Here is a 27,983-nt window from a genome sequence, read left to right as displayed (position 1 = left end):
GCTCGGCTCAGCCTGCCACTTTCTTCTGACTCAGCCGACCTTACCAAACAGCCATCGCTTCCTTTGAACATCAAAGGTCTTCATTAAAACCTGTCAATCACGGGGCTGCGTTTCCCTGTCGGGCCTTGATGTGTAACAACGAGCACCAGGGGATGCCCAGCCTGCGGTGGGAGGTCAGTCTGGTTTCAGGGGGGGGAACTATTCATGTCATGCCACTTCCAATTTAGGATGTGCTCTTGGAGTCAGCGAGGTGGAAGGGGAGCTCGTACCAAGCCTCTGAGGCAGGTGCTGCAGCTGTAGGACCCCCTGTGCTGTCAAGAGGGAGCTGCTGGATGAAACAGCCCCCACGTGTGAAAAGGCAGCCTTTTCCTCCCCTAGCCCTGGTGGCATGTACCCAGATGGGGAAGTGGTCCTCGGCCTTTGTCAGCTCCACTTAGATCAGTCATGTCTCATTGGGTCCTGTGACGGATGGGAACAGGCACGACCCATCGCAACAACTCCCCATCAGCCCGGGGGTGCATCTGCAGAGATTTCATTTCAGGAGATCACATGCTGTGCTCCCTCCTGCAGCAACACGCAGGAGGTTTGTCTTCCTCTCAGGAAGGCTCCCTGGGTAGCGTAGGACATTCCCAGGCAGCTGGTTGCCGCATCAGCTGGCACAGGGCACTGCGGGAAAGAATGGTCACAGAGTCCCTCCCTCCCCCTCGTTGTCTGTGTTTCAGGACCACTGTGACTGTGTCCACGCTGCAAACGCTGTTATTGGTGCTATCATGGTGCTTTGCTCTCTGCTTGTGTGTGTGTGCAGAAGAAAGGGGGGACAAGGTCTGAAAATCCCTTCTGCAGCTGCTGGAGGCACCGTGGGATCCAGCCTGGGGGCTTTGCAGCGCTGGTGGACAGCGAAAGCCATGTCTGCTGAAAGCTTCACAGCAGTTTTCCCTCCTTCAGCTGGTGTCCACAAACAGCATGTGGCACGGTGGACCTCTCCAGGTCCTGTTCACAAAACTGATTCCTTCAGAAGCTGCTATTTCCAGAACCCAGGCAGGGGTGGTCAGTACTGCTGTGAGCATGGAGAAGGTCTCGAGCAGTTTAAGGACAATCACTCCTCAGGCACATGTCACTCGCTTGGGACAGTTGAGTATGGGATCTGAGTGCCAGGGTTCTTCTTCTCTGAGATGAAACTGAAGATGGGTTCCCCCCTTGTGTGTTTAATCACGAAAGATGCACTTTTCCCATAACATGTCCTTTCCATGCAAACACACACTGCTTGCAACAGGTCTGCAGTGCCAGATGCTGATTTAATACGTGTACAGAGAATCCTGACCTTAATGCAGGTCTCTTTTTCTCTCCCTTGCTGGAGGAAACACTTGCAAGTAATGTACCATGTTACAGCCACAATAATGTTTAATGGTTGTGTCCTGTGGCTGAGGTTAATGACTAGTTAGGGAAGCTTTTACACTGAGGAATAAAAAATATAAAATAAAGCTGGCAAGGAGCAAGAAAGAGGGTAATGACAAATTCTGGCAGTTGCATGCCCCAACCTTCAGTCCCAAGGAGGTGAATGGTGTAAAAGCCAACCCATCCAGCCCTTCTTAAGGCATTGACTTTGCTAAATCTCTGTGAGGGGGAACAAGACATGTAGCTCTGTGTAGGGAGCCTGCTGCAGATGGCTGAGCATTTTCTCCTGCAAACAGACCTGGATGTATTTCTTTGGTATCCCATGGGCTTGTACAGGTTCCCACATCCATACCTTGAGCCTGCTGGAGCAAGCCAAGCTGCTTCAAATGCCTCACGGTGATGGCAACCCAACCACCCTCCATAGGTCACACTGTCTGCTCCCTGTGTACCTTCAGCAAGGCTCGATGAGCTCAGGTCTCCTTGTGAAAGGCCACACAAACTTAATTGAAATGTTCACCTCTGTCTGTGATCACTGATGCCAGGCCCCACAAGAGGACTTTCTTTGCTGGCTCCAGACCAGCCCTTCACCAGGGCAGTTTTGTTAAGCCTCACCCTCTCTGCCACCCCCTTTCCCAGTTGAACTTCCAGTGTTCTGTAACCATTTGTCTGTCTGTGGCTGCATGCTTGCCTCCCCCCTCCTCCCTTTTTTTTTTACGGTTGTTACTAAAGGTTTTTTTTTTTTTCTCCCTCCTTTCTTTTTAATGATTTGCCGCATTAAAAAAAAGGGCCCCGCTGTGCCTGTACTAGTAATAAATGAGAGCCAAGGGAGAAACCAGGGCTGGTCTGTGACCCAGGTCTCTCCTTTCCCAAGCTCTGAGCTGTGCCCAGTGTGCCAGCTGTGGGCCACCTCTCTCTCAGCTGCTGCCAGACGTGACAGTCCCTTCATCAGTGCCTGCTCTGCTGTGGTAGGCACAGGGTTGGTCCCCAGAGTGGGAAGAAAGGGCTGAGAAAAGGAGAAGCCATCTCAGCTCTATTGTGGGCTCGCTCTCTGGGGTCAGCAGATGAGAAGCCTGGCTCCAGAGGCAAGTCCAAGCCAAGGTGGTCTGCTCACATTCTCCCCCAAAGGTGGGGTAGGGAGGATAATAAAAAAAAAAATCCCTGGGCTGGGATAAGACTGTTTAATAATTGAAATAAAATAAAATAATAATAAAATATAATAATAATAGTAAAGAAAGAGGAGACAACAAAAAGAGAGAGAGAAATAAAACCCAAGAAAGACAAGTGATGTGCAACACAATTTTGCCACCACACACTGACTGGAGCCAGCCTGTCCCTGAGCAGTGATTGGTGTCCCCCAGCTAACTCACCTTTGTTTATATACTGAGCATAATGTTCTGTGGTATGGAATATCCCTCTGGTCAGTTTAGGAGTTCAGATCAATTGTCCTGGTCATGCTCCCTCCCAGCTTCTTGTGCGCTTCCTTGCTGGCAGAGAGCATGAGACGGAAAAATTCTTGATTTAGTGTGAGCACAGCTTAGCAACAACCAAAACATCAGTGTGTTATCAAAATTATTCTCATCCTAAATCCAAAATACAGGACTGTATCAGCTACTTGGAAGAAAATTAATTATCCCGGCTAAAACTGGGACATGTGAGCATCCCCATCTGTGCTGGGTACAGCGGTGTGGTATCATGGTGCTGGGTGTAGAGCTACTCCAGGTGTCACAGGGTGTGTGCCTGCTAAGTCTGGGAGAGTTTTTAGGATCCAAGACTGTCCTTTTAACTTTTATTTATGGGACTGATATGGATAATGCCCCCAAATGCCTTTTGCACCATGGCTGGCTGCCACTGGTGTCCAAAGCCAGCTGCTTGTCCCCAGGGCGTACCCCTCTGGACTCTGGTCATCTCTCTGTTGACTCCTGCTATCTGCACTATATGTTTAGGAGGGTTTCAGTATCTTAACTCTGAAAATCCCTGATTTCAGACAAGGTAGGAATGAAAATGTCCATTGGGAGAAAAGAGGGAGTCCAAAGCCTTTGGCACCCACATGCTAGGAGTTGTACCGGGTCTTGTGTGTAATTAAACCTTCAGGGCGAAGTAGGGACATTAATAGTCTCGTTCAGTTTGTGTTGAAAACAGCAGGCCCCTAAAAGAGGCTTTGCTTCAAGGAATCAGTGCTTTACAAAGCTCACCTGTGGGTGTCTGGCCTCCCACCCCCAGTGAGCAGCTCACTCCTGCAGACACACAACGAATTTAAGAGTTCTCAAAGAGATGTGCTGTCTTGTAAGGAGCCCCCAACCTGCCTGCAGCAGGTGGTGAAGGTCAGGCTGGGTATGTTGGGGCACCTCTCTAGCAGCAGACACTGGGGGAAGGCAGCACTGTTTGATGTAAAGAGCTCAAGCCTGGCTGACCATTCTTGTGCCCTGCATCAAGGCAGTCAGAGTGGAACAGAGGTTTGCATCTCCAGCACAGAAGGGAGAAGTAAGACCCAGCAAAAGGAGGAGATGAGGCCTGACTCCCAGATTTTGGGGGTTTGCAGACTGGGAGATAAAAGCCAAAAGGGCTGGTACCCTGAAGGAGGAGGGTGTCAAGAGTGGGAACCATTGCGACTCTTGTCTTTCCTTCTCTGCTGAGACCCTGAGGAAAAATGAAGTGTGAATTGCCTGGCTCTGAGGATGGGGAGGTCCCAGTGTTTTCTATAGAGCAATGGGAGACAGACCAGGGACTGGAGGAGAAGACTTCCTGGCTGCCTGGCCTCTCACACCAAACCCCTGTGAGATGGAGAAGGGTTAGGCACTGGAACTGGTTGAGAACTTCCACACATGGCACTGTCTGGTCTGACCCCTTTGCAATGCTCCACAAAGCCCTGCTGAAGGTCAGGGATGTGCCTGACCTTGGCATGACTAACACACTGATACCTCGCAAGGATTGAGACAGCAGGGCAGACTTTGAGGATGTGAATTTGATCAGTGCTCTGTACCCCTCTCACAGAGGGTGTGAATCCAGCATCCAGTCCTGCCACAGGCACCAAGGTGACCGTGTGTGACTCACCAGATAAATGCACAATATGCACTCTGTCCTTCTCAGCAGTGCCTTTGATGTTGTCCCACGAGGGCAACCACCCCAGGGTTAGCAGGATAAATATCATCAACCCTAAACATGCTACAAACACTACCTCCTGCCTTAGCCTTGGAGTATCTGAGCCTCAGAGCCTCTCCTGAAAGTCGCCTCAGAGGTAAAACCTCTTTCTTCATATCTAGCATCTCATCCATGGGTGTCAGCACTGGACAGAGCTGAAATAGCCCCTGTGCATCCAGTCTGTGAACAAGATACTTTGATATTTCCAGTGCAACATTTTGCTTAATTTAAAACACAAAACCTGGAGGGAAAAAAAACATGACATACAACCTCATCTGCTTTCTATAAGTCTTTTGTGTGACGAGCCTCAAAGGGAGAAATTAGGGAGTAGATAAGGCTGCCTCACTGGCTTTCAGAGAGCAGAGTGGTTTCATTACTGCTCACTGCTTACAGTGGCATCCTGACCCTCTCTAGGATATATTTATTGCTTCTGGTTTTAACTTGGACATGCATTGTGTAGTCTGCAGGGTAAAAATAGCTGCAGTGCCTATTTCTGTCGGAGTAGAGCGCACCAAACCTTTGTTTACCAGTTGCTTTGGGTTTAAATATAGCAAGAAGCCGAGCACTAGAAAGCAGAGGGAAGCTGTGTGACATTAAACCCACCCAGCTAATTTTAGATCTCTCTCTGCACGGCGCTGCAGGGGAGAGGTAGGTGTAGGTGTGTGGTTCCACGCAGGCAGAAGGGGAAGGAAGAGAGGAATGATCCACTTTGCGCTGTCACTAAACTTGTCACCTTTGACAGCCTCTGCCCTGGACAAAGTGAGTGTCCCAAAACTGCCAGTTGGCTTTAGGGAGAGCATTCAGACCCCAGCACCATCCTCATCCCCTCCATGTGATGGTGGGAATGTTGCAAAGTGCAGGGCTGCTTGTTTTGTCAGATGGTGGTTACAGCATGAGCTTTCAGATAGCAGTGGGGAGGGAGTGTTCCTCTCTTTTTTTAATCCCCACCTCCTGGAGTCTTGAGATTTTCAAGGCCTATCTGTTTCCCTGCTTTATGCAATATATATTTTAAGAAAATTTCACAGCTTCGGTCTCTGTGGGAAGAGCTTGGAAATACAACTCTGAAGGTTTAGAAATCAGATGCAAATGAAGGAGGCAAATACAAATCTCAGTATGTTTTTATCCTATGTTCCCATGAAATCAAACCCCATGTGATCATGACCCCCCGGCCTCTCCCTCAAGGTCTGGCTCGCAGTAGGAATGAAATTATAAGAAATAACTTCGCCTGGCAGAGGCAGAGAGCCACAGGGACTTGGAAGAAATGGTTTCTGGTGGGTGAACCTGCAAGGCGTAACACATCCCCACCTCAGTTTCCCAACCTGCAGAGATGGGATGTCTCCTTCCCCAAAGGGTTGCACTGAAGCTTCAAGTGTGCTGTAACTACCCTGACATGAGGGAAGAGTTTCCAGCTCTGGACTTCATGTCCTGATCTCTACCATTTCTTACTCTGCAGAGGAGGTGCTAAGGTTGTTGTAGCATCTTGGTGAGGGGCTGTGGAAATACAGAGAGCAAGCACTGAGGCTCAGCAGCAGTTAAATCAGCTTTGTTAGGAAGGTGCTTTCTGTTATTACTGATGTCACTTATACCCATTTAGCCCACTTATACCCATACAGCCCTTCCAGGGTCCCACCCAAGCCCCAGCATGCCGAGACACCCTGGTTGATGCCAAGAGCTGTGTCTGACTGTGCCTGTCCCATCAGGTGGTAACAAGGAGCTCTGAGGCACTGGTTGGCTTGTTCTCATCTGCTCAGGTCAATGGCAACCACTTGTTAAAGGCAGGTAGCTATTTTCAGGGTTTGGCACTCAGATATATAAAATATACTGAAATTAAAGCCAGGTGCTCAGCTAAGGTAAATCAGCACAGGCTGGTTTGCTTCAGTGGGGAGACACTCACACCACTGGAAGATCCTGCCTGCTTCCTGTAAAAGTTCTTATTTTAGGAGAACTTTGATACACTGCTTGTGCTTATTTATTTATATATAGCAGGACTATATTTATTTGAATTCAGGATAATCTCATCTCAGAAATAACTGTGTATTCTCAGAGTTGTTTCAGGGAAACAAATAAACTTGTAAAGCTGTTTCAATGAATCTTTTCAACTTGACATGAAGTTGACGTCACATCCAGCTCCTGTGTGAAACTCTTTGAGCTTAAAAAAATAAATCCTTGTTTAGAAGATCCATAGGAGAATATTATTCACCTATCATACAGCAATCCTGAGTGAAACCAAGGAGGCCTTTAACATGTTTTTTTGTTGGTTTTTTTTTTTTTTTTTTTGGTGTCAGCTTGTGTGGGTGTCTCTGTGGGTTTTCTTGCTTGGTTTGTTTTTATTTACTCATCTTCACCCATCCAGCTGAAGCTCAGAGGTGTTTCTTGAAACTGTAATATCTAAATTTTGGGTTGAATCCTTTTATTTTGTGTATTGAAAGACAAAACATGTTATTAAAAGCAACACATTCACTTGGGAGAAGCCATTCCCTGTTTTGTAGCTCAAAGAGTTCTCCCCGAGTGCCAGCTGCAAACAGGAGTACAGCATCAGCTCAAGGGAAACAGGAGGCAAGTCAAGTAACCACATCTTAGCGAGTGAAGCAAAGATGCCCCTTGTATTTCCAAACCTAGAAGGATGGAGGAAAAAAACCTGCCCGGCTTTTGGCTAAATATGGCACTTTTTTTTCTTTTTTCTTTTTTTTTTTTTTTCCCCGGGCAGCTCCATGCTTTTGGCCGCAGTTCATCCCCGAGTGCCATCCATCACATCCGCTGGCTGTCATTAACGAGGATGCGAGCGTGCAGCGGCAGCACGGACGAGCTGGAAGGGGCTCCCCCGTCCCCGGCACGAGGCTGTGGAGAGGCCGTCTGTCTTCCAGCTGCCATCCCCTCCGTGCTGCTCCGCTGCCAGGGCCCCCCGCCCCGCCGCCTCCCTCCTGCTCCCCGCGGCACATCTGCTCCGCTGCTCCCGCCGGGCCCCACCACGGATTTTTTGGGCTGAGAGCGTACTAGGAGCAGAATAAATCCTGCAGCAACATTTCGCGAGCTCTCGCAAACCTCCGAACCCAAGGCAAAGACAAGGGAAGTGTCTCTTCAAGGGTAGAGCTGCTCCTCAGTGCAGCCCATCTCCTCAGCCCTCGCAGCGATGGCAGAGGGAATTTGTTTGAGGATGGCACCTGCAAGTGAAACATCATGCTTTTAGCACTGTTGAAGCTGGTGGTGCAAGAGTTTCTGTATCTTTTGAGTGTTTAGAGGGGAAACCTCCTGCCTTTCTTCTTCAGTGCCAGGAGCAGGCACCCAAAAGGGTACTTTGGGGTGCTGCTGGCGGGTTGGTGGGGTCTCACCTGCACTACTGCCATGCAAAAATGAAGATGGGCTCAAAGAATCATCACTAATAACCTTCATGGGCAAGGAGTGGTGCTGGGCTGCCATTGTCTGTGCTGCATCTGCTGAGATGGTTTCCCAAACACAGCGTGTAGGTGACACTGCTGAAGAGCAGGGCAGAGACCTGCAGTGTCTCCTGTCCTCCTTGCAGGGAGGAAGCCCAGTGACACTGGGCTGAGCGAGGAATAAAAGGAAATTTTCCCTCCCAAGACAAATCTAATGTAATAAAAATAAGGACTGAAGAGAAATATTACAGGCAGGAACCCAAAGTAAATGACTTCAGAAAGGGTCTAATGAGACTGGCGCTCTCTTCCTTGCCATTTCAGTAAGATAAGAAGACTTCAGCTCATGATGGGCCAAGGGTCAACTCAGGAGTTAATGCAGATTTTGAAACAGAAGCCAGGAGTCCTGCAAGTACAAATCCACCCACACTAGTCCCACACTGTGGCAAAGCAATTTCCTGGTGGATTCATCTTCAGTAAAACCTACTTGTTAAAGGAAATGCTTGGTTCATGGGCAAAATATCAAGAAAGAAGGGGATGGAAATACAGTAAAGGGATGTGCTAGGTGGGCCATCCATATCCCTACCCACCCTAATTATTGTCATTCTGAAAAATGCACTGAGCAAAAGCTCCTGGAGTGGTAAGAAACGTATTTCCATTGTTCTCACCCTCTGAGACTTCCCCGCCACTGTGTCAGCACTGCGAGCACCAGATCCATGGTCCCTGGGGACATGAGGGCAGATAAATGTGTACTGGCTTCCAGTTAAGGCAACACAGCATTTGGATTGACTCAGAGGGTCTCCCACCTCCTTGGGAGAGTTTGGTGCTCATGGGGCACACTGGGTATGCAGGCGGGTGGGATTCACCCTGCCCAGCTCGAGGTGCCCACCACGCTGGTGTCAAGGCTTCCTCACTCACATGTCCGTGGATTTCTGTGCTACAAGGTCTTTCTGCTTTGCAAAGACAGTACCTGTGCAAACCATGTACCTGCAGAAAACCTGAGTTCTACTGTGGCTTTCCAAGTGCTTCTCATGAGCATTGCTGAGAGCTAAAACAAATCCTAATGAAAAAGCTTTCAGTTTTTATTCCCTATTAAACAGTTAGATATCCTCTCAGATTACCCTATGAATTTACAGACAAATGTATTTGTGAAGCAGCTAAGCAAAAGACATGGCTGTGGGTGATGCTGAGGGCTAGCAGGTATCTGACCACTGCAGCCCAGGTATAAGTGAGCCAGAGAGGAAATATGGTTGCAATCTGTAGGAGCTGTTGAGCAGAATTTGGGGAGCCAATGGACAAATGCCAATTTCCATTCTGAGGCAATAACAGAAGTTTAATCTGAACTAGTGAGCACGCTCGTAGTTTGGCAGAACAACCATATCTGTAAATGCCCAGCATCTGTAAATCTACTGCTTTTGATGTCAAAGGGTTTTCATGTGTTTTGCAAAGTAAAATATTGACTAAATTATGACCTATTGGAACTTTCTCTGATGACTGCTGGAGTGCTGGCAGGCGATAAAAAGGGTTGCTGAGCTTTTTTGGTCAAGTTTGATTCCAACAGATATAAAAGAAGTGATTGAATTAACTGGCAGTAGAATGAGGTTCAGAAGTTGTTTAGAGTGAGCTGTGAGATGAGTTGCTGTGTTAGGGCTTTTTTTTTTTTTTTTTAATGCAACCAAAGCAGATAAACCTGCAATTTTCCTCAAGTGTTTAAATGTTTCCCATACCAGGTTGACATTCACATTGCAGAGGTTCTGGGCTTTGACCTCATGCACGTGAGCCAAAGGTTTCATATGATTTAACTCATTCAACCAGCGCCTCCTTAGTTTTCCAGCTCTTTCTCTGTCCTTCACAGCTGTTCAGTGCCATATCTGAAAGGCTCTTAGAAGAGAGACATTCCCAAACCTTAATAAATGCATCTTTTTCTAGGCTGAAGCACATGAGAACTATCTACAGTACATTGACTTGTCACTGCTGCAAAGTGTGAGTGCATAGGGGTCCCCAGTCCAACTGGCAGCACTTTAGCAGGGTACAAATGGTTTCATGATGGAAAGGCACTGGGAATTGCTGAATTATCCTGACTGGTTCAGGAAGAGGAGCTCTGAAGGCTGAACTCTCCTACCTGGTGGGTGATAAAGTTTTCTTTGAAGGACAGGCTTGACCCTTGGTTTGGTGCTGGACCCTTGAGCTGGTGTTGCCTGCCCTGATTCAGATGTCTCTAGTAGTTCTGGGTAGGAGTTTTCTAAAAAGCCCTTTTGCATTAGGAAATTATCATTTTCAAAGCCAAAGCTTTGGTTCCCAAGTCCAACTGGCTTTGGGAGCGGAGTAGGAATTACAGCTGGAGGAAAAGGCTCACCCCTTTTTCTTCTTGTGGTGTGATAACTGGGTCAGTGCTGGAAGCAGTCTCCTCTCCAGCTACAGATGCTGGGGTCAAACCTCCTCTCTGCCTTGCTCAGAGTATTGACTTGAATGTCAGCCTTCACTCACCTCAGGAGAGATTTCTTAGTGTGTAACTGTCTGGGTCATTCTAGGTTTTGCCAAAAAATGTAAAAGTCCATGGGTTCCTTGTAATGCCGGATGACAAAAGCTTTCACATCTCCAAACCCTTCTCAGAAGAGGAAAAAGCATCTTAAACATCTGGGACAGGATTTTATTATTATTATTATTATTATTTCAAGCTAGGATATGGCATAGCATTATATTTAATGCTGATTGCTGGGAAGAAAATTGGTTGCTTAGAGTCTAATGCAAAAAAATTCTAACAATGCATGAGAAATCCTGTAATAACAGACCTACTTGAGAATTTGAGTGGCATGAAATGTGAAGTGTACTGTTACTTTAATTGTATTTTTATGCAGACATACTCAATTCCTATTAGTGGCAGAGTTGTGTTTGCATTTGGCCAGAGGCAAAGAATTACTAGTGGACAGTTTAATCGGGATGAAAGAAGGAAAATAAAATTAATGTAGCATGAGCTGGGCTCAGACATTTGTGTTGGAAGAATTTTCACATCTTTATTGTGTGAAGCTTGGTCCTATTTATTTTAAAAACCTGAAAATGAGGTTTGAAGTATTTCACACTGGAGTTATCGTTGCCAGTCATTTAGTTCAAGGGTTGAATTTAGTAAATGAATAATTCTAGTTTGCCTAAAAGTCTTTGTTGATAGTCAATGGTTTAAAATCAAGATGTGAAGATGTTGCTGCTTTACTCCTGTGTAAATCCACCCATTTGTTATTTATATAATTACTGCTTTGAAACCAAATGCAGACAGGGGTCCTGCTGGGCTGGATAACCATAAATACCTGCAGCTATTTAGCAAATGCCCTGAAACAGTTCATACCTGCATAGGACAGAGCAGAAAGTGGAATCAACTTGCCCATGTCCTGCCAGTGGGTGGCCAGTGCCTGATCTGGGAGGGGAGCCCCAAAATGGGGCTGCCTGGAGCAGATGTTTGCAGCTGAGGTCACTGAGATGAGCCACATTCCCTGGGAAAGGTGATTTCTCGGGTTCTCTGTCAGACACCTGAGATGGATGTGTCAGATGGGTTGCCCCATAGGGGTGTCTACTTCTCTGTAAACAGAGATTATGAAGACTATGAAGACAGGTGGACTTGGGGTCTGAAAATCTCCCTTCCAGGTGTTTGAAGCAGGCGAAGGTGAATCCCACCATGTCTCCTGACACTCTGAGCAACAGCTGTGTTTTTAGATCAGCTCTACTCATCCACCCAGACCTCCAGTTGATATCAACTGCAGTGACATTGGCAGCCCTTTCAGTGCAGTATTTTCTGAAAAAACGAAATTGCCTGAAAAAAACCCCCATAATTGGAATAAATGGAAAACTGGAGAATGTTATTCTGGCAAGTGGCAGAATTTGTGTTTATATTTCTATCATCTCTGGCTTCCCTACAAGAATCCTGCCCTGACGTGATCAATCTGAGAAAAGGGATTTTCTTTGCTTGGCCTCCACTTATTTTACCATTTAATGCTGAGTCTGTTTAGTCAGGAAGGACTTGCTTCCAGACTGCACAGTCAATGAACGATTCATCTTGTCCAAGAGCAAATTAAGCAGAGTGAATAATTAAATGGAAGCACTCAACCAATATTTCTCAGAGCTCTCTTAAACAATTCCCCACAGTCTCCTTGCATCCTCCCCCATCCTTGCCCCCACATGGCTTCAACCCATCTATTCAGCAGCACTATGTCCAGTGTCAGGCCCAGCCTGTGCCAACACTGGCCAAAGGTTATTTCCATCCGGGTGGTCAGTGTGGAAGGGTTGGTGGTCCAACTCCTGTTCCTGCGGGAAAACCTTCTAGACCACAAACCTCCCACTCCATTCAGCCAGTATTAACAGGACCTCATTCCTGGGAATGGGATTCCTGGGAATAGATCAGGGAGAGTGAATAAGATTGCCAGAGGAGATGGCTTTTCTGGGAGAGAGGCTCTTCCTCACAGCAGTGCTGCCCTTCCCTGAGACACAGGGCTCTCCCTCTGGTCTGGCAGCCTTCCCACATGAGCAGGGGAGGTTAGAGGGAAATGTTAAATGAGAGTTTGAAGCCAGCTGATTGCATCAGGAGGCTTGAGACAAGGATGCTCGTGCCTTTTCAGGTGATTGTGGGGATGGCTGAGATGTGTTGTGCAGGCTTGGAGGTGCAGAGCGTGTTGGTGTTACATGGTAAGCACTGTTCACTGAGGACAGGCTGAGCATCAGTGGGAATCTGAGCTGTCCCAGTGAAATTTCTTCACGAGATTCACAGGCTAAACAGGCAGAAGAGGTTTCTGTAAGCACATAAAGCCACCTCCCTTGTCACCATTTCCTTTGAACCACCTGTTTTGTCAGGGCGGAGTGTGATGAGTTAGTTAAAAAGTCCTCAGCAAAGGGATTCCCGACTCCAGTTGCCATGGAGGCAGCAAAAGTCAAAGACCCAACTGGGATCTGAAATGAAAAGAGTTGAGGCCACCTGAGACCACCTGGCTTGTCACATCACCTGGCTTGTCACATCACCTGGCTCCTGAGACCACCCCCACAGAGGCCTAGGGCAGAACATGATGAGATGGTTGCTTGGTGAACTTGAAGGCATCTTGAAAGGTGGAAGGGACCCTGACAGTGATCACTGATTTATTTTTAGGAAGATTTTGAAAACTAGTGATATCAGGCAAAAGAGGAAGAAGAGGAGGTTTCTTTGCTAATAACCTAATACATGCCCTGCTTCTGTGCTAAACTAACACTAGAGTTGGTTGGGAATTTTTCAGACAAATGTATTTTCAGCAGAAAATGTTGGTGGTTAAAAAATACCTTTGATGATATTTAGAAACATCTACTCATAGAATCATTTAGCCTGTAAAAGACCTTTAAGATCATTGAGTCCAACAGTAAATTTAGCCAGTCTTGGAAATTATTTTAGGGACAGGCAGGAGCATCTTCAGGTCTGCATATCCCCGACCAGGTCATAATTTTTCTAAAACATCAGTGCCAAGGGATGTGGAAATCCCAGGATCAAGTCACAGTTTCAAAAAGACATTTGAATACAAAATGGAGCACCTCTGATGGACAGTTTAAGAGGTAGAACCACTTCAGGGTAGCCAAAGCGCCCCTGGTCCACTCATCATTTGGCCTGGATGTATCAAAATGGGGACTTGAGCCCCAGCATCCCAGAGTGGGGCAGAAGCACCTTGGCACCATGTTGGGGCTTGGCCAAGAGGATAATTTCATTTCCATCTTAGAAGATGGAAGCTCTGGGTTTTGTCTCACCAAGGAAGGGGAAACCTTTGGAAATCATAAAAAGTTTTAATGGGACTCAGAAACCTTTTCCTGCCAAGCCCTTGTTTCCACCACGCTATAATAAGCACATCTGAGAAGAGAAAAAGGGGGGGAAATCTTGGTTTTCCCATAACGCTGTTGTTGTCAGACCAGCAATTTTTCACCACTGTGGATGCCACTGTGACACAATTCCTAAGCTGAAAGGGGCCCAGCAGAGTGAACAATATCCCAATTGGGAAGATAAGGAACTGCAAGACATTATCCAGAGAGATATAAATTGTAGTAATCTATTTGTTCTCTTGCCCATGGGGTCCTCGTAGTAAACAGGGAGTGCTGGGAAGCGGGTGAATTCTGACACATCATTTCTCATTGTTCCCAAGGGATGGTGAGCAATCCTAGTGCTGGCAAGCCAGACAGGCAGTAAATGTTTCCTAGAATACAGAGTGGGAGCCAGTATATAAAGGCTGCAAAATCACTGTCAAAATGTAATCAGCTGAAAAAGAAAGCAAAAGCAGAGGCCAAGACATGGATATAACGCCCTGAAAAGGGTGAGGGAACAATGTAATGAGCAGCTGTGGGAAAGGGAAACTTGTTCCTTGAATAAGGTGAAGAACTTGTGTAATAGGAGCGTGCAGTGTGACATGCAGGGACAGGCAGGAGAACTTTCCAGAGCTCTATCAGGCAGCTTTGTGTGTGATGCAAATCAGAGGTGCAACTCTGCTAATGACACAGTTTATTAAGTCTGAAGATGCTCTGGGCCTTTTGGCCCTTTTGTTAAGAACTGTTGCTTACAGGTGAAGGTTGATCTTTCCAAGACACCATTAAAACCCAGAGATGTTAAACCTGGAATGGAGCCATATTCCAGCCTTCCTTCCGAGGTAGTGGATTTGCACATTTCCAAGCGCAGACAGCATTTAATGGAAAGGCACTGGAAGTTGGCAGCCTTGGATCTGGCCACATGATCACACCATGGTCCCAGGCCTGGGTTCCAGTCCCAGGTTGAGATAAGCATTGACATGCAGACATGTCACCTCATTGCCAAGCAGCACCCCAATCCAGCTTCCAAATGTGCAGAGGTCACTGACTTTGGACAACTTGTGGAGACAGCAGGATGCCAGCAATGACATTGAGAGCCCTGGACAACATCTTCCAGATGGGTTAAAAAGTCAGTAGAGCCCTACTAAGAGGACAGAGGCCACCAGCCTGTGGAGTTCAAGGTGGCAGATGAATCCAGACAGTGCAGAGAGAAGAAAGTGAGAAGAAAGGGACCACCTGGAGGTGTAAGCTCATACCCTCTCACTCCAGTGCTGCTCAGCTCTTTTACTGCCCTGCTTGCCTTTTCCATGGCCCTGCTGTTCTGCCTCCCTGCCTGGAGCACAGCTCTGAACAGGCATCTGCCAAGTGCAGCTTGCATCTTGATTGACTTCTGACTGAGCCTGAGATGGGGAAACTTGTTCCCCAGCCCTCTGCCTGACTTTCTGCTTCCCTGTGGCAGTCGGCAGCATCACGTTGTTCTGTGACCTTCTGAGGGACGAGCCAGGAAATATCTTCCTGACTTAAATAACGAATCTAAAAATCAATTTGTGGAGAGGCTGGAAAGCAATGGGCATACAAATTAACCAGGGTATGAGTAATACATTTGCATCTTGTGGATCCAGTTAACTTCAGAGCAGGCAAAATTTATGACCTACTGAACTCTGAGTACGAGGCTTAAAGAAATTACTGGGAGGAGAATTATTGGGTTGGATACTAGACATTATTCCAACCTTCATTAATGTTTTCATGTGCTCTTTAAAGTTTCTCCCTAGCAATACCTATTACTGAGGCTGGGAAAAAAATCAACTACTGAGATCACTTGAAAAACACTTTGCCTCCTCCCTCTCATTTCCCCAAGTCGCATTTTATTTTCCGCATAAACCTGATGGTCAGACAAATTACTTTGCAAGTGAGATTCTGATAACAGAAATCATGTTATAAGCCAAATGCTGATGATCTGCAGACACAATGTTAAGGAAAAAAAAGTCTTTTCTGGGTGTGTGTGTGCGTGCATGAGTTTAGATAGCTGGTTTTATTTTATGGGTGCATTTATGGCAGTTTTTGACACTTGTTCTACAGCTGTCCTGACATACAGCCCAGGCAGACCTCTGGATTGGTTCAACCTGACTATTGAGCTATTCCTAGTGGTTCTGTGAGTGGAGGGAAATTGCATGAAGCCATTAGGCCTCCAAGGTTCAGGCTTGTTTGAGATTTCACAGACTGTTGATGAATGTATGTGAATAATTTTTACCATCCTGTCACTTGAGAATAGACACCTGTGGACACCAGCTCCATGGCTTACACAGACTTGTTGGCCTCCAAGCTACAGGGGAATGGCCAAATCACACTAATAGTTGTATATCCGGATTCTCCACCTTTCTTTCTCTCGGGGATGCTCTCTTCCAGACATTGAGTGACCAGCTCCCTTTCTTAGCACCTCTGCAGACAGTTCTAGTCATCAGCACTGAGGCTTTTCCACTCTGGAGAGGTCTGGAGATGAAGCTGTTGTCATAGATTGGGCCTGAGGGTTTTCTATGTCTTGCATATTTAGGAAATGAGCTCAGATCTGTGCTAGCTTGCCAGGGTGAAGGATGCTTTTCTCCTCCAAGTGCCATAATTTCCCTCCTGCTTTCCTATTTGGAGTGGTGTCCTGCAAAACAGAGGTTTCCTCCACAGTGGTGGCATCCAGAGTGCAGGGTAAGGGCAGTCGTGGTTCCCTGATCCTACAGACAGGAGGACACGTTCCACCTCACCAGTGTGGCCTGGAGAAGGGGATGTGACATCTCCTGCCTCCTCCCAGTATGTGACTGGAGTGTGGATGGGTTACAGGGCAGGACTAGGGTGCTGGGAAGCAATCCAAGGCTGCATGGTGCTGCCTCTGATGGTTTTGCATCTGTCCACAACAGCAGGAAAAATCATCAAAGGAAGGGGGAAAAAAAAAAAGTTTGTTTGTTTGTTTGTTTGTTTGTTTGTTTGTTTTTTCTGAACTTCCTGGAAGCTTTGAGTCTTTGGGTGGGGTTTTGTTATGCTGCTGCAGTGAAAATGCCATATGTAGATCTCCTACAACATGAAAGATCACGTTCCCTTGTGATCCAAATAGACAGGGACATATTACTGGTGACGGTCCAAACAGCTGCACCAGGGTGAGGATGCTTATGAAAGAGGAGATTGCTGGATATACATAACCTTGCCTGACTAACAGATTCCACTCTCTTCAGTGAAGGGATGTTAGAATGCGAATTTGGAAGAAACACAAGTAAAAGAACCACCGGTTCCAACACAGGCCAAAAAGAGGTAGTGCTGCATGCTGGACAGAATATGTGATAACACAGGAGAATGAACACTTCTTTGGAAATCCCCTTTCACAGAATTTTAAAGGAACTGGAAGTAAAAGGGTGAAAGCCCAAGAGGTTTTTTCTTCTGTGGAAGCTCTCAGTACTGTGATCTCAAGAGCAGGGGCTAGCAGAGGGGTCCCCAGGTTCTGAAAGTGCCTGGCTGCCTGAGAAGCCTTTCTGGGCTTGGTGAAGTAGAGACTGCTTCCCACGATGGCAGGATTTCACATACTCCTCTGCTCTGCCCTGCCAGACCCCTGCATTCAACATTTGTGGGCTTGTGAAGCTGAAGTCATTGCTCACCGAGCAAATATATGGTACATATGTGAACTCAGAGATGTGAAACGCCTTTCTGTGAGAAACAATGATGTCCCACCCTGAAAAAACCACAAATCCGTGACAGAGGTCTTTGGGGACAAAGCTGCCATGTCCTCTTGCAAATGCACTTCAGCCACAACTCTGCTCCCTCTCATCACAGTGACAGTGAGAGATGGCAGCAGCACATCTGCTCAGGTACAGCCCTTGCTTGGGCAGCAGGCACAGATTTCCCAGCACGGAAAACCACCTGAGCTTTGTTTCTGGTGTGTTGCAAACAAGAGGATGTGACATCCATCATTTTCATGAACAGCATTGCCTCACGGAGTGTTTTTGTGTGGCCAGATCCTATACACAGGATTACAGCTCAGCCAAGGAATTTCTTCCCTGTTGTGTCTCCGGGCATTTAGACTGGGAGGTCTTTTCAGAATAAATGATCTTTCCATTTGTTTTCCATCCAGCACTGTGGCACCAGGGCTGTAGGCAACAGCCCTGCACAATTCCTGGTACTGTGAACAATGAGGAGAGTCACTGCAGCTGGTACCTGACTTCCCAAAGGCAGAGCTCTCCCTGCCCAGCCTGCTCTGCCAAGGTGACGCTGTCAGCTCCCTTACAGCACTTCATATTTTAGCATCTACTTCTTTTGAAGGTCTCTGAAAAAGGCATTTTCTTCCCATTCTTCCTTTTCCCACCGTTTGAATTCAGCCTCGCAGCAATCTCCTACTTCAAGCAGTAACCTGCAATGTTATAGTAATGCAGGGGAATCATAGAATCTTAGAATGGTTTGGGTTGGAAGGGACCTTAAAGGTCATCTACTTCCAACACCTCCTGCCATGGGCAGGGAACCTTCCACCAGAGAGACTCCCAAGGATACACTGAGCTCTTGATTCCCCATCAATAAAAGCCAAGATTGCACATGCCAGTGAAAAGTGTCCCAGTATAAAATTCTGGGGACAGCTGTCTTCCCCCAAATCATGGTGCTCCCGCTCTTCATGTTTGTGCACCCACTCCTGGTTCCAGCTGCTTAAACTCCCTCTACCTGTGTCAGCCAAAGTGAGAAGCACCTTTGCCTGAGGTGTAGGCTGCCCTGAAGCTGATCAGAAGGTATTCAGGTCCCTTGTGCTGGCAGAGATGTGGAGAAGGCGTATTACAGGATCACAGTCCAAGTGGTAACACATGCAGCACAGCCTATTCTCTGTCAATTTTCTGTGAACATTTTTTCCTCTCACACTGCAGAGTTGAGAACATTTTTCTGTAGATTAAATGAGGATTTAGGAAAAAAAAAAAAAGGGAAATTTAAAGTAGAACAAATGCTCATTTTCCCATATGAAGTGGGCAAAAGGATTCTTTTAAGCCAACTCTACAGAGCAGCCTACATTAACTCTTCCACCCAGTGATTCGAAGCACTACCAAGTTGTCCTTGAAGGAAGCTAAAGCTTGGGCAAAGCTCACAGCCTGTAACAACCTCATTTATGATGCAGCCACCAGAGGAAAGTAAAACCCCTGGTTGCATTGTGGCTGCATATATCATGTGCTGGTCTAGATGCCACACTATGGGCAGCTCAGCATTTTCTACCTGCTCAGCCCTGACCACTGTTACGGCATAGTTCCTAACCTTGGAAAAAGTTAGCACTTTGTGGGAGCCTGAGCTTTTAACAAGGGCTGCCGAGCTCCTGGGAGACTCTCAGGTTTGCAGTATCCACAGGGTGCCCAAAGGACCATCTCCTGGGGGATTTAGCTCTCAGACTATGACACAAGGATGCAGGGATGCAGATAAGGGAAGCTCAGCACTGGTTTGTGCTGTTCCTGATAAAGCACACAAGGCTGGGAGACAGAAGTGATATATAACTTTTTCTCACATCATCTGATACCATTAGAAAAAATAGGCAAGTTTGTGGGCACAAAGTCTTCAGTGATGTCTCTTTCTTCTACCAAACAGCTCAATGAGATTAAATAACCCACTCAGAATTTGTGTGTTGTGGTTTACAGCTCTGGTGAAGAATGCTTTAAAGCACCCTTTCTCCCCCCGCTCCTCGAGGATTCATCATTTGTAGATTTTGGGAGCACTTGAGATCTATTAAATTTAATAGGCCTGTTCTTGAGAAGGTTGTACAGACCAGACTCCTCTACACTTACATTTTCAATTAGAATACACAACACCCCCTGTGTGCTGGCGATGAGGAACGGGAGCAGTCGCTCCATCACTCTCTTGTTAGATGGCACTTCTGGCATGCAATCTGCCAGCATTTGTTGCCTATGAATTATGGTTCCTCTAGCACCTTAAATCCTTAAGCTTTTTGGAAGTTTTCTGGAGGTGTATTTCCTTTCTTCTAATAAAATACTGCACTGGGACCCCTGTCTCTTGATCAGTGTTAGAGGGAGGGAAGGATGCTGTGAGTTCAGTGCGGGAGTGGGGCCAGTGAGATCAAACCTCTGATGTTTCCTCAGTCCTGGCCTGCAAGTCACCAAAAAAAAAATTGAATATTCTCTCAGGAGGTCCTGCGGGAGTGGTGGGGGGTGTTAAAGGTACTATTGTGGCAGTATTTTCTTGCATAGCCCTAATTTAGTGTGACTGCTCTGTTCCTGCCACCTGGGGTGGTGAAAAGCCTCTCTGCAGTCCTCTCCTGAGAAGGAGTAGATGACATACAGGAGCCAGAGCCATGGATGCCTGGAGAAGCTTGTAAACACTATAAAGCCTGTTTCTGCTTCACTCATAAGTTTATTTGCCTGTTGTAAATGTGATAACGAGACAGTAGCTTGAAAATAATTATTCACCCATATTTTTGCAGAAGAAGCACCTAAACTCTGTGCTGGTGAGTGCTACACAGGTACAGCTGTCAGTAGTCCTTGAGCAGATAAGGTGGACACAAGGTAGGGAAATGGGCAGGAGAAGTTGGGAGATAGAGTCTTGGGGTGAGGACAGGAACTGATCTTTAGCCTTATTAAGGGCTCATTAGCAAGGACTGTAAAAATGGGCAGGTTTAAGTAATAAGTTGTGAGGGCTATTGCTAGAAGGTGTGGGGAAAGTGATTTTGGGTCTGTTGTTCAGGCTGTGACCCTCTTCCAGGAAAGGAGAACTGCCTGATGCTCCATGTTGTGAGCAGATAAGAGGGGAACAACAGAGCAGAGAGGACAAGGGGAAAAAAACACCATAGTGTTCTTGTCTGTGCACGGTGATCTGTACAGGCCTGAATCTGTAGGTTGTTATTCCTCTGCTGTGATCTGGTGTGCTGAGGCAGTGCCCTGTTAGAGGAGCTCCTCAGGGCAGCAAGAAGTCTGTTTTCAAATTAACATCTGCTCTCATTCCTGATGGACTAGTACAGTTTGTGTCTGTGCTGGGTCACCTGCCACATCCCAGACTTTACCCATTTGTTTTCCAGGAGAGCTTGTTGGAGGGCAGGCTCACCTGTACTGGGTCCAGCTGTGCATGCCAAGGGCTTTGGCAGCTGCTGCATTTAACTTGGCCGCCAGAACTTCAAGGCCACCTCTTTGCTCATGAGAACCCACTTTATGTGGCACAGCTTTGTAGACGGCAAGGGAGCCGTGGGGGCAGCTCACCACAGAGCCCTCAGGGGGAGAGCTGAGGTCTTAAGTCATGACTGTTGGAACCACAATATACTTTTTCATGATTTTAAAAAACCCTACTATGTTCCCTAGTGGAGAATTTTCTGATGAATGCCAAAATACAAGAAAATGGGCACAGGGGAGCTATTCCAAGTGCTGTGTTTGATGCTGGTAGCCCCAGGCATGCTGGACAGCCAACCAGAAGAGAAACCCTCAGCCCTGAGTTTCACAGGGTCACCAGCGTGGACACTCCACATTCAGTCAATATTAGCATAAGTCCTCAATTTACCAGCTCAGAAAGTTGTCCTGACCTTGACTTTCTGCCACACCTCAGACCATCTAGGTCCAAAACTCCAAGAAGTGCTCAGTCAGGTTATTCACTGGGCCTGTTTTGCAGTGAGAATGCAGGTAATTTTTGGCATATCTCCAATTCCACTTCCCTATTCCTCCACAGTGTCCCTGCTGACTGACCAACTTGTCCATGAGGTCAGAGTGTCAGCACCAGGCAACACTGAAGGGCCAGAGCATCCTCCTTGTGCCACGTGGCCAGAGACACTCTAAGGCTGGAGCTATGCCCTGGAGTACTTCCAGGAAGCATCCCTCTGAGATGTAGCTCAGACACAAGCTGTGCCAGCCATGGAACACACAGCTTTTGTTTAATTCTTGCAGAGGTGGGATGGATTGGAGGTAAAAGCTGCCTTTGCTGTGCTCCTTCCTCATTGATGGTTGCACTGACGCTGTCTGGGTGCCTGTGGCAGTGAGGGCAGGTGGTGTTGAGGGAGCTGCAGAGCCTCTTCTGCTATCAGTGCTGTCTGAAGGTGCTGGGCCACCCAGCCCAGCCAGGCTTCTTGAGAAATTCCTGGGAAAGCTCCAGGTCTGACATGTTTGGCAGCCCTGGGGGAGGAAAGCTTCATGTCCCCTGGATGGCCCTGGCTGGGAATCCTGCTGGTGACTCAGCGCTGTGGGACAGTGAATGTTACTCCAGTCTCCATAGACTCCCTCCAGCAAAAACCCAATGAAGACAGGCTGCTGCAGCAAGGATTTGTAGGCTGGCAAGAGATCCAACAGCAGACCTTCCTGCCCTGGACAGACATCTTCCCTCATTTCCCTCCCCCAAGGCCACTGTCACTGAGGCTGAAGGTTTCTTGCAGTGGTCACAGGCAGTAGGTCGGGCAATTTGACACTGTTGTGGCTCCAAACAAGACACAGGTCTTTGATAAGCTGCAGACCAGGCAATCTGCAGCCTGTCCTGACAGTGAGGGAAGTGGCTGTGTACCTGGGGGGGCTCAGGAGAAGGGAAGGGCCATCAGTCAGGAAGGCAACAGTCAATGGAGAGCAATTCTTTGCCAACAAAAAAAGATTTCAAAGAACTTTAGCTCTTTCCCTCTGTTCTGTTTTACTCAATTTCACTTTGTTCTGATCCACAGCTGTTGCAGACCCAGGTCCTGTGGTGGCTTTGAACTTGGGTGTCAGCTTGGAAGGGTGTTTCAGGTACATCCAGAGGTGCTGAGCTTTGCAGCAGGATTTGACCATGCATGTGCATGGGGTTGGAAGGTTTGGGAGGAAAACTGCTTCCAGTCTCTCATGCAGGTTCCTTAAGCAGCAAGCATAACAGCTTGAACTAAAATCACATGGTTTTACTTGGCTGGTATTAAAATACACAAAGGAAGGGTTTTTTGCCTGAGAACATGCATGATTTTTATGCAGCTGGTGTGGTGACAGGAGAGCTGGACTAGGAGGGGCACGGTGACATTGTTAAATGTCTGGATACACTGATTCCAGGGGAGTGTATCCTCCAACACAGTCAGAGCACGGCTCACTCATCCTAACACAGACAGCTGAAATACAGCAGCTGAGTCATGTCCTCCCAAGTGTGATCTTTCTCTCCACTGACTACGAAGTGAGCTGAGAGTTACTGGCTTGGTGGTAGAGGCTGACATGTAGACATCTAAAACTGGGAGGTGGGTCTCCAGGCTCACAGCAGCAGAGCCAAGCATGTGTTTTACTGACCACCATGGGCGTGGGCAGAGGTCTGGTGCAGAAGTGTAAGCACTCCTCATCTGCTCCAGGGTGTCAACATCTTGGGAGAGTCTGATAAAGGTCCTGCCTGATGGACCCTCAAAGGAACCTGCAAGAAAAGTAAATGTTTGACCATAGTACCCAGGGCTTGAACGGGAAAAGTGGTGCCAGTTAACAAATGGTGCATAGTCAGGGAAGCCGGGATGTCTGCTTCCAGGTTGATATTTTTATTTCCCTGTTCTGTCAATCACCAGCTGGAGAGACCCAGATCCAGCTCAGAACACCCCGTGTCCCTCTCTTGGTGCTCTGGGAGCTGGCAGAGCCCACATGGTGGCACTGTGACCCAGCGTCCTGGATTGCCACTCTTGTTCTCTGTGGGGGCAGGTCGTGACCAGTGGCTGATGGGTGTTGGGAGGTACAAATCTGGCAGCAGGGCTGGTGTGGGACTGCTTCACCCTGTCTGCAAGAGCCTTGAGCCATGCTGGACAGCGTGACAGGGAGCAGGACTCCCAGTTCCACATTCCACCAAGGCACCAGAGTTCTTCAGGGCTTGGCTTTGTCTTCACCAGTGCTGCCAGCAAGAGAGTAACTTCCTCATGCTCCAGGTGACGAGGCTCATGCTGGATTCAGCAGCTGACTGGGATGTGCCCACTGCTCCTTTTCTGCTGCTAAGAGATGGGGGTTGGTTTAAGGAGGATGAAGACCCTGTCTCCTCCACTTCACCAAAAGGACGAGCGGGTTCTGGATAGAGGTGAGGGTCTGTTTGTGACCCTGGTTCCTTCACCCAGAGCAGCTGCCACCAAACAGCCCCATCCTGCATCCATGTGTCTAACTTGGGGTCTGTGGCCAAACTCTTCCTTCATGTGCAGGAGTATTGAGACCAAACTCACTGATCCCATGAGCCACTGTGTCAAAGCAGTGTCTGGCCCAGTGTTCAGCCTCAGCCAGGTGTCCTCACAGACAATGTACAAGCTGCCAGCTGATTTTTCATAGAAGTCAGCCGCGTTTCTGAAAAACCATTCAGAAAGGAGCCAGCTGCTTCCCACCCTGGGGTTAGACACCCCTAGACTGCAGCCCCTCCCTGGAGAAATGCCTGGTGGGGCTCCCCATCTTTCTCTGCTGCCTGCTGAGGAGCCTGGTCCTTGTCTTGCTCTCAGTCACTCGATGTAGCAACAAAGCAGCTCTCAGTGCATGGGCTGTCTCAGGGAGGGGGTGACTAATACATCACCTGCAGCTGAAGCTGGGAACCTTTTGTAACTTCTGCGGCAGATAGGACTACAGATCATTCCAGATGAATGGAGCCCTAAGTAGTTACAATTCATATGAATTAATCAAGCTGTTCTCTATCACGTACATCATTTAAATCACTAAAGCTCTCCTACTGGCATCACTTGGTGGCCGACTATTTGCATGGTAGGGAGTCTGTTTATAGCCGAGCAGAGCGATCCCCTCCACCCTCCCACCCCAGCACGGGGTGGGGAGAGGGGTGATCAGTCAAGGTGCTGTCCCAGTGCTTGCTGTGTTCCTCTTCCTGCTGTCCCACTGTGCTTACCATGCAGAGCTGGGAATAAGCTCCTCGTGGAATCATGCCATTAGCACTTTGTGCTGTAAAGCCCAGGGGATGCAGATAAACGGAGACTGAGCTGCCTTCAAGGAAAAAGCCCAACAAAAACACCCCCCCTTCCCTCAAACTGTCATAGGAAATGTTGTGAAATGGGAGGTGGAAAGCATAAAGACTGGTGTGTGTGTGTGGTTTATTTCTATCTGTGTCTTGGGAGGAAGCAAACTGCAGGGGAGATTTTCCCTTTACCAGCAGCCACAGGGATGCTTGTACTCAGAGAGAGGCAAAATACAAGGCAAGGATGAGCAGGACCTGTTCTTGCACAAATCCCTTTTCATCCTCTTCCTCTTTCCCAGGTTAAGTCAGCCCTTCTCCTAAGGGAGATGCTGTCTCTGCCAAGGATCCTGGATCCTCCCCCAGACCCCACCTTGACCAGATCTTCAAGCCCAGGTGAGCTGAAAGTCTGCCTGGGGCCAAGTTTGCAGGTAAGTTGTCCCATGAGGCTCAAGCCCTGGCTATAATCCCAGTAAAGCAGAGTTATGCCCTTGTCCTCTCTTCTGGGCAGGGTCAGCCCAGCTGCATTTCTTCCCATTTGCCTTGGGCTGACCAAAGTAAATCTGGGAGATGTTGTTAAAGATGCACACAAGATACAGTCCAGGTCTCAAGGGTGGAGAGCAGTGCCCTTCAGCAGAGTGTGTAACAAACTGCTGAAGAAGTGACACTTTAATGCCTCCTAACTGTATGTGCACAAAAATATCTGTCTATGCCTTGCTGCTGAGCTGGAAGTCCTTGGGAAGAGCATTGCATTAACATGGTGAATTGTTTCTTGTCCCCAAGATATTTCTGGCGCCTGTGCTTAGCTCTGCACTGTGCAGAATAAAATGCCCTTAAAGGCCAATGTGGGAGGTACTTCATAGTCCCCTGAGAAAGATCTTATCCTACAACCTAATGGTAAGATCAGAAGAATTCCCAAGAATTCCCATTACCAAGAATCAACTCGTTGATCCTGCAGTGGAAGTTCCGCAGGATGCATCTATATGCAAGACCCAAGGTGTCCTTCAGGGTGACATGTGCTTTGCCACAAAAAGGCTTTAAATCTTTAATGGGAAAGTGCACTTTGTTCCTTTCTACGAACACAGTAAAAGGCTTTAAATAATAGCTGTTCATGTGGCCCTGAAAAAGGTTGCCATGTGGCTGAACTCTATAAATCTGGACATTTGCTGAATTGATTTTGCCAAGAAACATACTACAGCTGAAAAATGACCTGGAGGGATAAGACAGTGGCTGCTTGCAGATGCCATGCTGCTGCTGCTGCTGCTCTGCAGAGATCTGTGTTCCTCGTTTAAAAAACATATTAAAGCCCTCTGTAGTAGTGGGAAGTTTATGGGTGGCTTGAGGAATTGCTGGATAAAGCTAAAACATTTTCGCTGTGTAGGAACAGGATGAGCTTCAACCCAGTCACTGGGAGAGAAGAGTTGAATGAATGCAAATCCAGGTTGAGTGCCATGATTCATTCCACTCTGGTTATAAGAGCAGAGATCAACTGCTGACTTATGCTTGCACAGCTGATGAGCATGGTGTGGGATTTTTTGTTTGTTTGTTTGTGGGGTTTTTTGTTTGTTTAGTTTTTCTGATATGCTGGTATAATTAGAATGCTCTTGTTTTGCTGGTAGCATTCCCTTATGCAGTACTGGTTATACCAGTACAGATTTATTCAGGAATAAACAAAACACCAAATTCATTTTTTTCTTTTAATGAGGATATTTATGCACAAAAGGAATCAAGCTAGTAGCTGGAAGAGTTTATATTCATGTCTGTATTTTTAGAGATACAATGTCACAAGCAGATGAATACTAAGGGACTTCCAGTGCATTGGCTCTGCTTGTAATCCAGCACTGAGCACCTTCCCCATGCCCTTCTGGAACCAACGGGGTGTCTGTGCTCCTGGACATCCCCATGTTATGTGTGAGCAGTTTCATTGAGCCCATAGGTGTCCATATTTGAGCTGAACAGCTCTCCCAGGCTTTATTGACACTACTTACTAGATCTGCTTTGGGGGAAGATACTCTATCCTGCTCTGGTTTTTTCCTGACCCTGAGATGATGCCGAGGAAACAACCCACACACATCTTCTGGGGGGATTCTCTTGGTGTTTGAGACTCCAGAATCACCTGGAGCTTGTGCTTTCTTCACCGTCATTCCTGACACAAGAAGATGGTTTTGGGCATGAAACTAAAAGATCTGGTCAGTTTTATCTTTACTATTAAATCAAACGTGGATAGTACAGTCCACTAGCACAGAACATCCCATTTTCATTTTACTAATCACAGTTAGCATTCGAAGAAAAGGGAGTTCACAGCTGCCTGTTGGAAATGGGTCTTTCCAGGAATTGTTTGGGACAGTGCTTGTTGGCATGATCATAAACCAGTCATGTACTGTGCTGATGATCTCAAAGTATGGCTCATCGAGTTCCACTAACAGGGAACATTTCCTGGCACAGCTTAATTTACTAGCACAGATGAAGCCAGAAATAGCAAGAACCCTATATTTTCCTCTTCTCCTGCTTAGTTGGTAAGAGAGGTATGTTCTCCATTTCATATCTTTGGAGGAGCTATTTGCATTCTCTTCACTTCTGTCTCTCACATGATGTGGTAGAATATTCATCTTTTATTATCTTATATCCTTGTTTCTGTGTAGAACTCCTGAATGCAAATTGTCTATGTGGTCAGACAAAATGAAACTATCCTGAAAGAAGACTTTGAGAAACCACCTTAGAAGAACCTGCCAACCAAGGTGTGTAATCAGTGCATAAAAAGATGCAAGGTCCCAGACAGGTACCTTAATTGCTGTCTCTTCCTTGTTCAGTGCTACTTGAACTCCTTGACATGAAGAAAAGAGACACATTATGCCTCCTCTCTGGAAGTGTTCAAGGCCAACTTGGATGGAGCTTTGAGAAACCTGGTCTAGTGGAAGGTGTCCCTGCCCATGGATAGGGAGTTGGAACAAGATGATCATTAAGGTCCCTTAACCCAAAGCATTTGATGATTCTATGATTCTATAATATTCAAATCTTCAGCCAGCTTTCAGGCCATGGTCCACTAGTCTTGTCTGAAACCTCCATCTCTGGCCATTGGAAAAGCATACTTTGGAAACCAAGCAGTGATGGACCAGGAAACTGAGAACCAGTGTGGTGCAGGACCAACTGTTCCTCTTGAGCAAGCCTTTCCCAATAATAGGGAAAAAACCCCTTTCCATCCATCTTCCAGTGTTTCAAGCTGTTGAGGACTTGTTCCTAAGTCACAATGTCCAATGATAAATTCACAGCATGTGATCATTTTAAAATGATAAAAGTGCTTTTTTGATGATTTTAGGAGCCAAAATGTGCCTATTGTTCCAGTAAAAAAACCTTCTTCATTTCCAGCCAGAGCCTTTTATTTCTCTATAAATATTGACAGGAAGGGTGACTCAAAAGATAACTGTATCCAGGACTGTTTGC

The sequence above is a fragment of the Manacus candei genome, unplaced genomic scaffold (assembly GCF_025592945.1).
Source record: "Manacus candei isolate 608988 ecotype Guabito, Panama unplaced genomic scaffold, ASM2559294v1 h1tg000094l, whole genome shotgun sequence".
NCBI classification, from domain to species: domain Eukaryota; kingdom Metazoa; phylum Chordata; class Aves; order Passeriformes; family Pipridae; genus Manacus; species Manacus candei.
The sequence above is the reverse complement of the archived record's forward strand: the minus strand, read 5'-3'. Positions refer to the sequence as shown.